The sequence below is a fragment of the Carassius carassius genome, chromosome 8 (genome assembly GCF_963082965.1).
Source record: "Carassius carassius chromosome 8, fCarCar2.1, whole genome shotgun sequence".
In the NCBI taxonomy this organism is placed as follows: Eukaryota; Metazoa; Chordata; class Actinopteri; order Cypriniformes; family Cyprinidae; genus Carassius; species Carassius carassius.
In genome coordinates this window covers 36,200,847-36,209,219 of record NC_081762.1, presented here as the reverse complement: position 1 = coordinate 36,209,219, position 8,373 = coordinate 36,200,847, and the positions used below count along the sequence as shown (strand labels likewise).

The window sequence follows — 8,373 nt, the reverse complement described above, 5'->3', positions numbered from 1 at the left end:
ACTAAGTGCTGACAGCGCAAACGCAGAGAGTGCAAATACAGACGATGACCAGTGGCACGCCCTCCTGCAGCGTATTTGCGGACGGCCAAATTGATTCTGCTATTGCATTTTGATGTAGCTCTGTCCTCGGTCCACCAATAACCACAAGCCCAATCAAGGCAATCTCTTTCTCATGCCTCCATCTGAAAAGTTGGAGAAAATGTTATATGAATAAAAGAGTCTTTTAAAGAAAAACCTTATTCCGAGGTCACCGTAGCCACCAGATCCATTCTGTATCCAGATCAGTGGGCCGCTTCAGTCACCCGGATCCAGTCAGTATCCAGACAAGATGGTGGATCAACACCTAGAAAGGAACTCTATGGCCCTGAAACACAGCGGAGACCGGGACAACTAGATGAGCCCCAGATACAGATCCCCTGTAAAGACCTTGTCTCAGACGACCACCAGGACAAGACCACAGGAAACAGATGATTCTTCTGCACAGTCTGACTTTTCTGCAGCCTGGAGCTGATTTGCTGGTTTCTTCTGACCAGAGGAGAACTGTCTCCCCGACTGAGCCTGGTTTCTCACCGGGTTTTTTCTCCATTTTTTCACCGATCGAGTTTTGATTCCTTGCCTCTGTCGCCTCTGGCAGGCATAGCTGGGGACACTTCATGTACAGCGATATCGTTGACTTGATTGCAAATTATTGCACAGATAATATTTAAACTGAACTTAGCTGAATGATGACATCACCGATTTCAATGACGAAATGCCTTTAACTGTCATTTTGCTTTATTGACGCACTGTGTTCCTAATTAATGTTGTTCAGTTGCATTGACACAATCCTTTTTGTTTAAAGCGCAATTAAAAAAAAAAAAAAAGAGTCCAAACAATGACCCCTGCAACGGGTAGTGTTCCAAATGTTATGCGACTTTAGCTAATGATGGGTCCATCCGGAATTTGACGGTGCTAGGGCTGTGTCAGCGTCAGAAAAAGCCATGCATTGTTCAGTTATGTCAGTGCAGTAGCGTCGGTTGGGGGAGAAACGGCAGCATGCGCAGCTCCTCGTTAGTATAGTGGACAGTATCTCCACCTGTCACGCGGAAGACCGGGGTTCGATTCCCCGACGGGGAGAGCTAGCTCTTTTCGGCTTCTGAACGATCCATCCAAAAGTTTTGGGAGGAGCCACAGGTCACAGAAGGAGTTCTGCTTCGACATCAGCCCGAGCCAAAGGACATGCGTTGGCCGGGAATCAAACCCGGGTCAACTGCTTGGAAGGCAGCTATGCTCACCACTATACCACCAACGCAGTCAGCAGTCAGCAGTCAGCCACTTGCGCCGTCGTTAAGAAGGCTCGAAGTGCACGAGTCGCCGATAGGGCTAGAGGAGCTGATGAGATCTTTGTTTGGACCCGTCACTAAAGAGAGCCTTCCAGAGTTTGCATCCCGTCACGTACAAGAAACTGCTGCCTTCCCATGCTAGCTAAATAAACACTAAGTACTGACAGCGCAAACGCAGAGAGTGCAAATACAGACGATGACCAGTGGCACGCCCTCCTGCAGCGTGTTTGCGGACTGCCAAATTGATTCTGCTATTGCATTTTGATGTAGCTCTGTCCTCTGTCCACCAATAACCACAAGCCCAATCAAGGCAATCTCTTTCTCATGCCTCCATCTGAAAAGTTGGAGAAAATCTTATATGAATAAAAGAGTCTTTTAAAGAAATCCCTTATTCCGAGGTCACCGTAGCCACCAGATCCATTCTGTATCCAGATCAGTGGGCCGCTTCAGTCACCCGGATCCAGTCAGTATCCAGACAAGATGGTGGATCAACACCTAGAAAGGACCTCTATGGCCCTGAAACACAGCGGAGACTGGGACAACTAGATGAGCCCCAGATACAGATCCCCTGTAAGGACCTTGTCTTAGACTACCACCAGGACAAGACCACAGGAAACAGATGATTCTTCTGCACAGTCTGACTTTTCTGCAGCCTTGAGCTGATTTGCTGGTTTCTTCTGACCAGAGGAGAACTGTCTCCCCGACTGAGCCTGGTTTCTCACCGGGTTTTTTCTCCATTTTTTCACCGATCGAGTTTTGGTTCCTTGCCTCTGTCGCCTCTGGCAGGCATAGCTGGGGACACTTCATGTACAGCGATATCGTTGACTTTATTGCAGATTATTGCACAGATACTATTTAAACTGAACTTAGCTGAATGATGACATCATCGATTTCAATGACGAAATGCCTTTAACTGTCATTTTGCTTTATTGACGCACTGTGTTCCTAATTAATGTTGTTCAGTTGCATTGACACAATCCTTTTGTTTAAAGCGCAATTAAAAAAAAAAAAAAAAAGAGTCCAAACAATGACCCCTGCAACGGGTAGTGTTCCAAATGTTATGCGACTTTAGCTAATTATGGGTCCATCCAGAATTTGACGGTGCTAGGGCTGTGTCAGCGTCAGAAAAAGCCATGCATTGTTCAGTTATGTCGGTGCAGTAGCGTTGGTTGGGGGAGAAACAGCAACATGCGCAGCTCCACGTTAGTATAGTGGACAGTATCTCCGCCTGTCACGCGGAAGACCGGGGTTCGATTCCCCGACGGGGAGAGCTAGTTCTTTTCGGCTTCCGAACGATCCATCCAAAAGTTTTGGGAGGAGCCACAGGTCACAGAAGGAGTTCTGCTTCGACATCAGCCCGAGCCAAAGGACATGCGTTGGCCGGGAATCGAAACCGGGTCAACTGCTTGGAAGGCAGCTATGCTCACCACTATACCACCAACGCAGTCAGCAGTCAGCCACTTGCGCCGTCGTTAAGAAGGCTCGAAGTGCACGAGTCGCCGATAGGTCTAGAGGAGCTGATGAGATCTTTGTTTGGAACCGTCACTAAAGAGAGCCTTCCAGAGTTTGCATCCCGTCACGTACAAGGAAGTGCTGCCTTCCCATGCCAGCTAAATAAACACTAAGTGCTGACAGCGCAAACGCAGAGAGTGCAAATACAGACGATGACCAGTGGCACGCCCTCCTGCAGCGTGTTGGCGGACGGCCAAATTGATTCTGCTATTGCATTTTAATGTAGCTCTGTCCTCGGTCCACCAATAACCACAAGCCCAATCAAGGCAATCTCTTTCTCATGCCTCCATCTGAAAAGTTGGAGAAAATCTTATATGAATAAAAGAGTCTTTTAAAGAAATCCCTTATTCCGAGGTCACCGTAGCCACCAGATCCAGTCTGTATCCAGATCAGTGGGCCGCTTCAGTCACCCGGATCCAGTCAGTATCCAGACAAGATGGTGGATCAACACCTAGAAAGGACCTCTATGGCCCTGAAACACAGCGGAGACCGGGACAACTAGATGAGCCCAAGATACAGATCCCCTGTAAAGACCTTGTCTTAGACAACCACCAGGACAAGACCACAGGAAACAGATGATTCTTCTGCACAGTCTGACTTTTCTGCAGCCTGGAGCTGATTTGATGGTTTCTTCTGACCAGAGGAGAACTGTCTCCCCGACTGAGCCTGGTTTCTCACCGGGTTTTTTCTCCATTTTTTCACCGATCGAGTTTTGGTTCCTTGCCTCTGTCACCTCTGGCAGGCATAGCTGGGGACACTTCATGTACAGCGATATCGTTGACTTGATTGCAAATTATTGCACAGATACTATTTAAACTGAACTTAGCTGAATGATGACATCATCGATTTCAATGACGAAATGCCTTTAACTGTCATTTTGCTTTATTGACGCACTTTGTTCCTAATTAATGTTGTTCAGTTGCATTGACACATTCCTTTTTGTTTAAAGCGCAATTAAAAAAAGTCCAAACAATGACCCCTGCAACGGGTAGTGTTCCAAATGTTATGCGACTTTAGCTAATGATGGGTCCATCCGGAATTTGACGGTGCTAGGGCTGTGTCAGCGTCAGAAAAAGCCATGCATTGTTCAGTTATGTCGGTGCAGTAGCATCGGTTGGGGGAGAAACAGCAGCATGCGCAGCTCCTCGTTAGTATAGTGGACAGTATCTCCGCCTGTCACGCGGAAGACCGTGGTTCGATTCCCCGACGGGGAGAGCTAGCTCTTTTCGGCTTCCGAACGATCCATCCAAAATTTTGGGAGGAGCCACAGTTCACAGAAGGAGTTCTGCTTCGACATCAGCCCGAGCCAAAGGACATGCGTTGGCCGGGAATCGAACCCAGGTCAACTGCTTGGAAGGCAGCTATGCTCACCACTATACCACCAACGCAGTCACCAGTCAGCCACATGCGCCGTCGTTAAGAAGGCTTGAAGTGCACGAGTCGCCGATAGGGCTAGAGGAGCTGATGAGATCTTTGTTTGGACCCGTCACTAAAGAGAGCCTTCCAGAGTTTGCATCCCGTCACGTACAAGAAAGTCCTGCCTTCCCATGCCAGCTAAATAAACACTAAGTGCTGACAGCGCAAACGCAGAGAGTGCAAATACAGACGATGACCAGTGGCACGCCCTCCTGCAGCGTGTTGGCGGACGGCCAAATTGATTCTGCTATTGCATTTTGATGTAGCTCTGTCCTCGGTCCACCAATAACCACAAGCCCAATCAAGGCAATCTCTTTCTCATGCCTCCATCTGAAAAGTTGGAGAAAATCTTATATGAATAAAAGAGTCTTTTAAAGAAATCCCTTATTCCGAGGTCACCGTAGCCACCAGATCCAGTCTGTATCCAGATCAGTGGGCCGCTTCAGTCACCCGGATCCAGTCAGTATCCAGACAAGATGGTGGATCAACACCTAGAAAGGACCTCTATGGCCCTGAAACACAGCGGAGACCGGGACAACTAGATGAGCCCAAGATACAGATCCCCTGTAAAGACCTTGTCTTAGACAACCACCAGGACAAGACCACAGGAAACAGATGATTCTTCTGCACAGTCTGACTTTTCTGCAGCCTGGAGCTGATTTGATGGTTTCTTCTGACCAGAGGAGAACTGTCTCCCCGACTGAGCCTGGTTTCTCACCGGGTTTTTTCTCCATTTTTTCACCGATCGAGTTTTGGTTCCTTGCCTCTGTCACCTCTGGCAGGCATAGCTGGGGACACTTCATGTACAGCGATATCGTTGACTTGATTGCAAATTATTGCACAGATACTATTTAAACTGAACTTAGCTGAATGATGACATCATCGATTTCAATGACGAAATGCCTTTAACTGTCATTTTGCTTTATTGACGCACTTTGTTCCTAATTAATGTTGTTCAGTTGCATTGACACATTCCTTTTTGTTTAAAGCGCAATTAAAAAAAGTCCAAACAATGACCCCTGCAACGGGTAGTGTTCCAAATGTTATGCGACTTTAGCTAATGATGGGTCCATCCGGAATTTGACGGTGCTAGGGCTGTGTCAGCGTCAGAAAAAGCCATGCATTGTTCAGTTATGTCGGTGCAGTAGCATCGGTTGGGGGAGAAACAGCAGCATGCGCAGCTCCTCGTTAGTATAGTGGACAGTATCTCCGCCTGTCACGCGGAAGACCGTGGTTCGATTCCCCGACGGGGAGAGCTAGCTCTTTTCGGCTTCCGAACGATCCATCCAAAATTTTGGGAGGAGCCACAGTTCACAGAAGGAGTTCTGCTTCGACATCAGCCCGAGCCAAAGGACATGCGTTGGCCGGGAATCGAACCCAGGTCAACTGCTTGGAAGGCAGCTATGCTCACCACTATACCACCAACGCAGTCACCAGTCAGCCACATGCGCCGTCGTTAAGAAGGCTTGAAGTGCACGAGTCGCCGATAGGGCTAGAGGAGCTGATGAGATCTTTGTTTGGACCCGTCACTAAAGAGAGCCTTCCAGAGTTTGCATCCCGTCACGTACAAGAAAGTCCTGCCTTCCCATGCCAGCTAAATAAACACTAAGTGCTGACAGCGCAAACGCAGAGAGTGCAAATACAGACGATGACCAGTGGCACGCCCTCCTGCAGCGTGTTGGCGGACGGCCAAATTGATTCTGCTATTGCATTTTGATGTAGCTCTGTCCTCGGTCCACCAATAACCACAAGCCCAATCAAGGCAATCTCTTTCTCATGCCTCCATCTGAAAAGTTGGAGAAAATCTTATATGAATAAAAGAGTCTTTTAAAGAAATCCCTTATTCCGAGGTCACCGTAGCCACCAGATCCAGTCTGTATCCAGATCAGTGGGCCGCTTCAGTCACCCGGATCCAGTCAGTATCCAGACAAGATGGTGGATCAACACCTAGAAAGGACCTCTATGGCCCTGAAACACAGCGGAGACCGGGACAACTAGATGAGCCCAAGATACAGATCCCCTGTAAAGACCTTGTCTTAGACAACCACCAGGACAAGACCACAGGAAACAGATGATTCTTCTGCACAGTCTGACTTTTCTGCAGCCTGGAGCTGATTTGATGGTTTCTTCTGACCAGAGGAGAACTGTCTCCCCGACTGAGCCTGGTTTCTCACCGGGTTTTTTCTCCATTTTTTCACCGATCGAGTTTTGGTTCCTTGCCTCTGTCACCTCTGGCAGGCATAGCTGGGGACACTTCATGTACAGCGATATCGTTGACTTGATTGCAAATTATTGCACAGATACTATTTAAACTGAACTTAGCTGAATGATGACATCATCGATTTCAATGACGAAATGCCTTTAACTGTCATTTTGCTTTATTGACGCACTTTGTTCCTAATTAATGTTGTTCAGTTGCATTGACACATTCCTTTTTGTTTAAAGCGCAATTAAAAAAAGTCCAAACAATGACCCCTGCAACGGGTAGTGTTCCAAATGTTATGCGACTTTAGCTAATGATGGGTCCATCCGGAATTTGACGGTGCTAGGGCTGTGTCAGCGTCAGAAAAAGCCATGCATTGTTCAGTTATGTCGGTGCAGTAGCATCGGTTGGGGGAGAAACAGCAGCATGCGCAGCTCCTCGTTAGTATAGTGGACAGTATCTCCGCCTGTCACGCGGAAGACCGTGGTTCGATTCCCCGACGGGGAGAGCTAGCTCTTTTCGGCTTCCGAACGATCCATCCAAAATTTTGGGAGGAGCCACAGTTCACAGAAGGAGTTCTGCTTCGACATCAGCCCGAGCCAAAGGACATGCGTTGGCCGGGAATCGAACCCAGGTCAACTGCTTGGAAGGCAGCTATGCTCACCACTATACCACCAACGCAGTCACCAGTCAGCCACATGCGCCGTCGTTAAGAAGGCTTGAAGTGCACGAGTCGCCGATAGGGCTAGAGGAGCTGATGAGATCTTTGTTTGGACCCGTCACTAAAGAGAGCCTTCCAGAGTTTGCATCCCGTCACGTACAAGAAAGTCCTGCCTTCCCATGCCAGCTAAATAAACACTAAGTGCTGACAGCGCAAACGCAGAGAGTGCAAATACAGACGATGACCAGTGGCACGCCCTCCTGCAGCGTGTTGGCGGACGGCCAAATTGATTCTGCTATTGCATTTTGATGTAGCTCTGTCCTCGGTCCACCAATAACCACAAGCCCAATCAAGGCAATCTCTTTCTCATGCCTCCATCTGAAAAGTTGGAGAAAATCTTATATGAATAAAAGAGTCTTTTAAAGAAATCCCTTATTCCGAGGTCACCGTAGCCACCAGATCCAGTCTGTATCCAGATCAGTGGGCCGCTTCAGTCACCCGGATCCAGACAAGATGGTGGATCAACACCTAGAAAGACCTCTATGGCCCTGAAACACAGCGGAGACCGGGACAACTAGATGAGCCCAAGATACAGATCCCCTGTAAAGACCTTGTCTTAGACAACCACCAGGACAAGACCACAGGAAACAGATGATTCTTCTGCACAGTCTGACTTTTCTGCAGCCTTTAGCTGATTTGATGGTTTCTTCTGACCAGAGGAGAACTGTCTCCCCGACTGAGCCTGGTTTCTCACCGGGTTTTTTCTCCATTTTTTCACCGATCGAGTTTTGGTTCCTTGCCTCTGTCACCTCTGGCAGGCATAGCTGGGGACACTTCATGTACAGCGATATCGTTGACTTGATTGCAAATTATTGCACAGATACTATTTAAACTGAACTTAGCTGAATGATGACATCATCGATTTCAATGACGAAATGCCTTTAACTGTCATTTTGCTTTATTGACGCACTTTGTTCCTAATTAATGTTGTTCAGTTGCATTGACACAATCCTTTTTGTTTAAAGCGCAATTAAAAAAAGTCCAAACAATGACCCCTGCAACGGGTAGTGTTCCAAATGTTATGCGACTTTAGCTAATGATGGGTCCATCCGGAATTTGACGGTGCTAGGGCTGTGTCAGCGTCAGAAAAAGCAATGCATTGTTCAGTTATGTCGGTGCAGTAGCATCGGTTGGGGGAGAAACAGCAACATGCGCAGCTCCTCGTTAGTATAGTGGACAGTATCTCCGCCTGTCACGCG

At 47.9% G+C, this 8,373-nt stretch overlaps 1 non-coding gene across 1 annotated transcript; it reads right to left on the bottom strand.

The window, feature by feature from the left end:
- Window positions 1-4,150: 4,150 nt before the first annotated feature.
- Window positions 4,151-4,222, bottom strand: trnag-ucc (transfer RNA glycine (anticodon UCC)). The gene has a single exon. It is a non-coding gene; the product is annotated as a tRNA-Gly (tRNA).
- Between the last annotated feature and the right edge of the window lie 4,151 nt (window positions 4,223-8,373).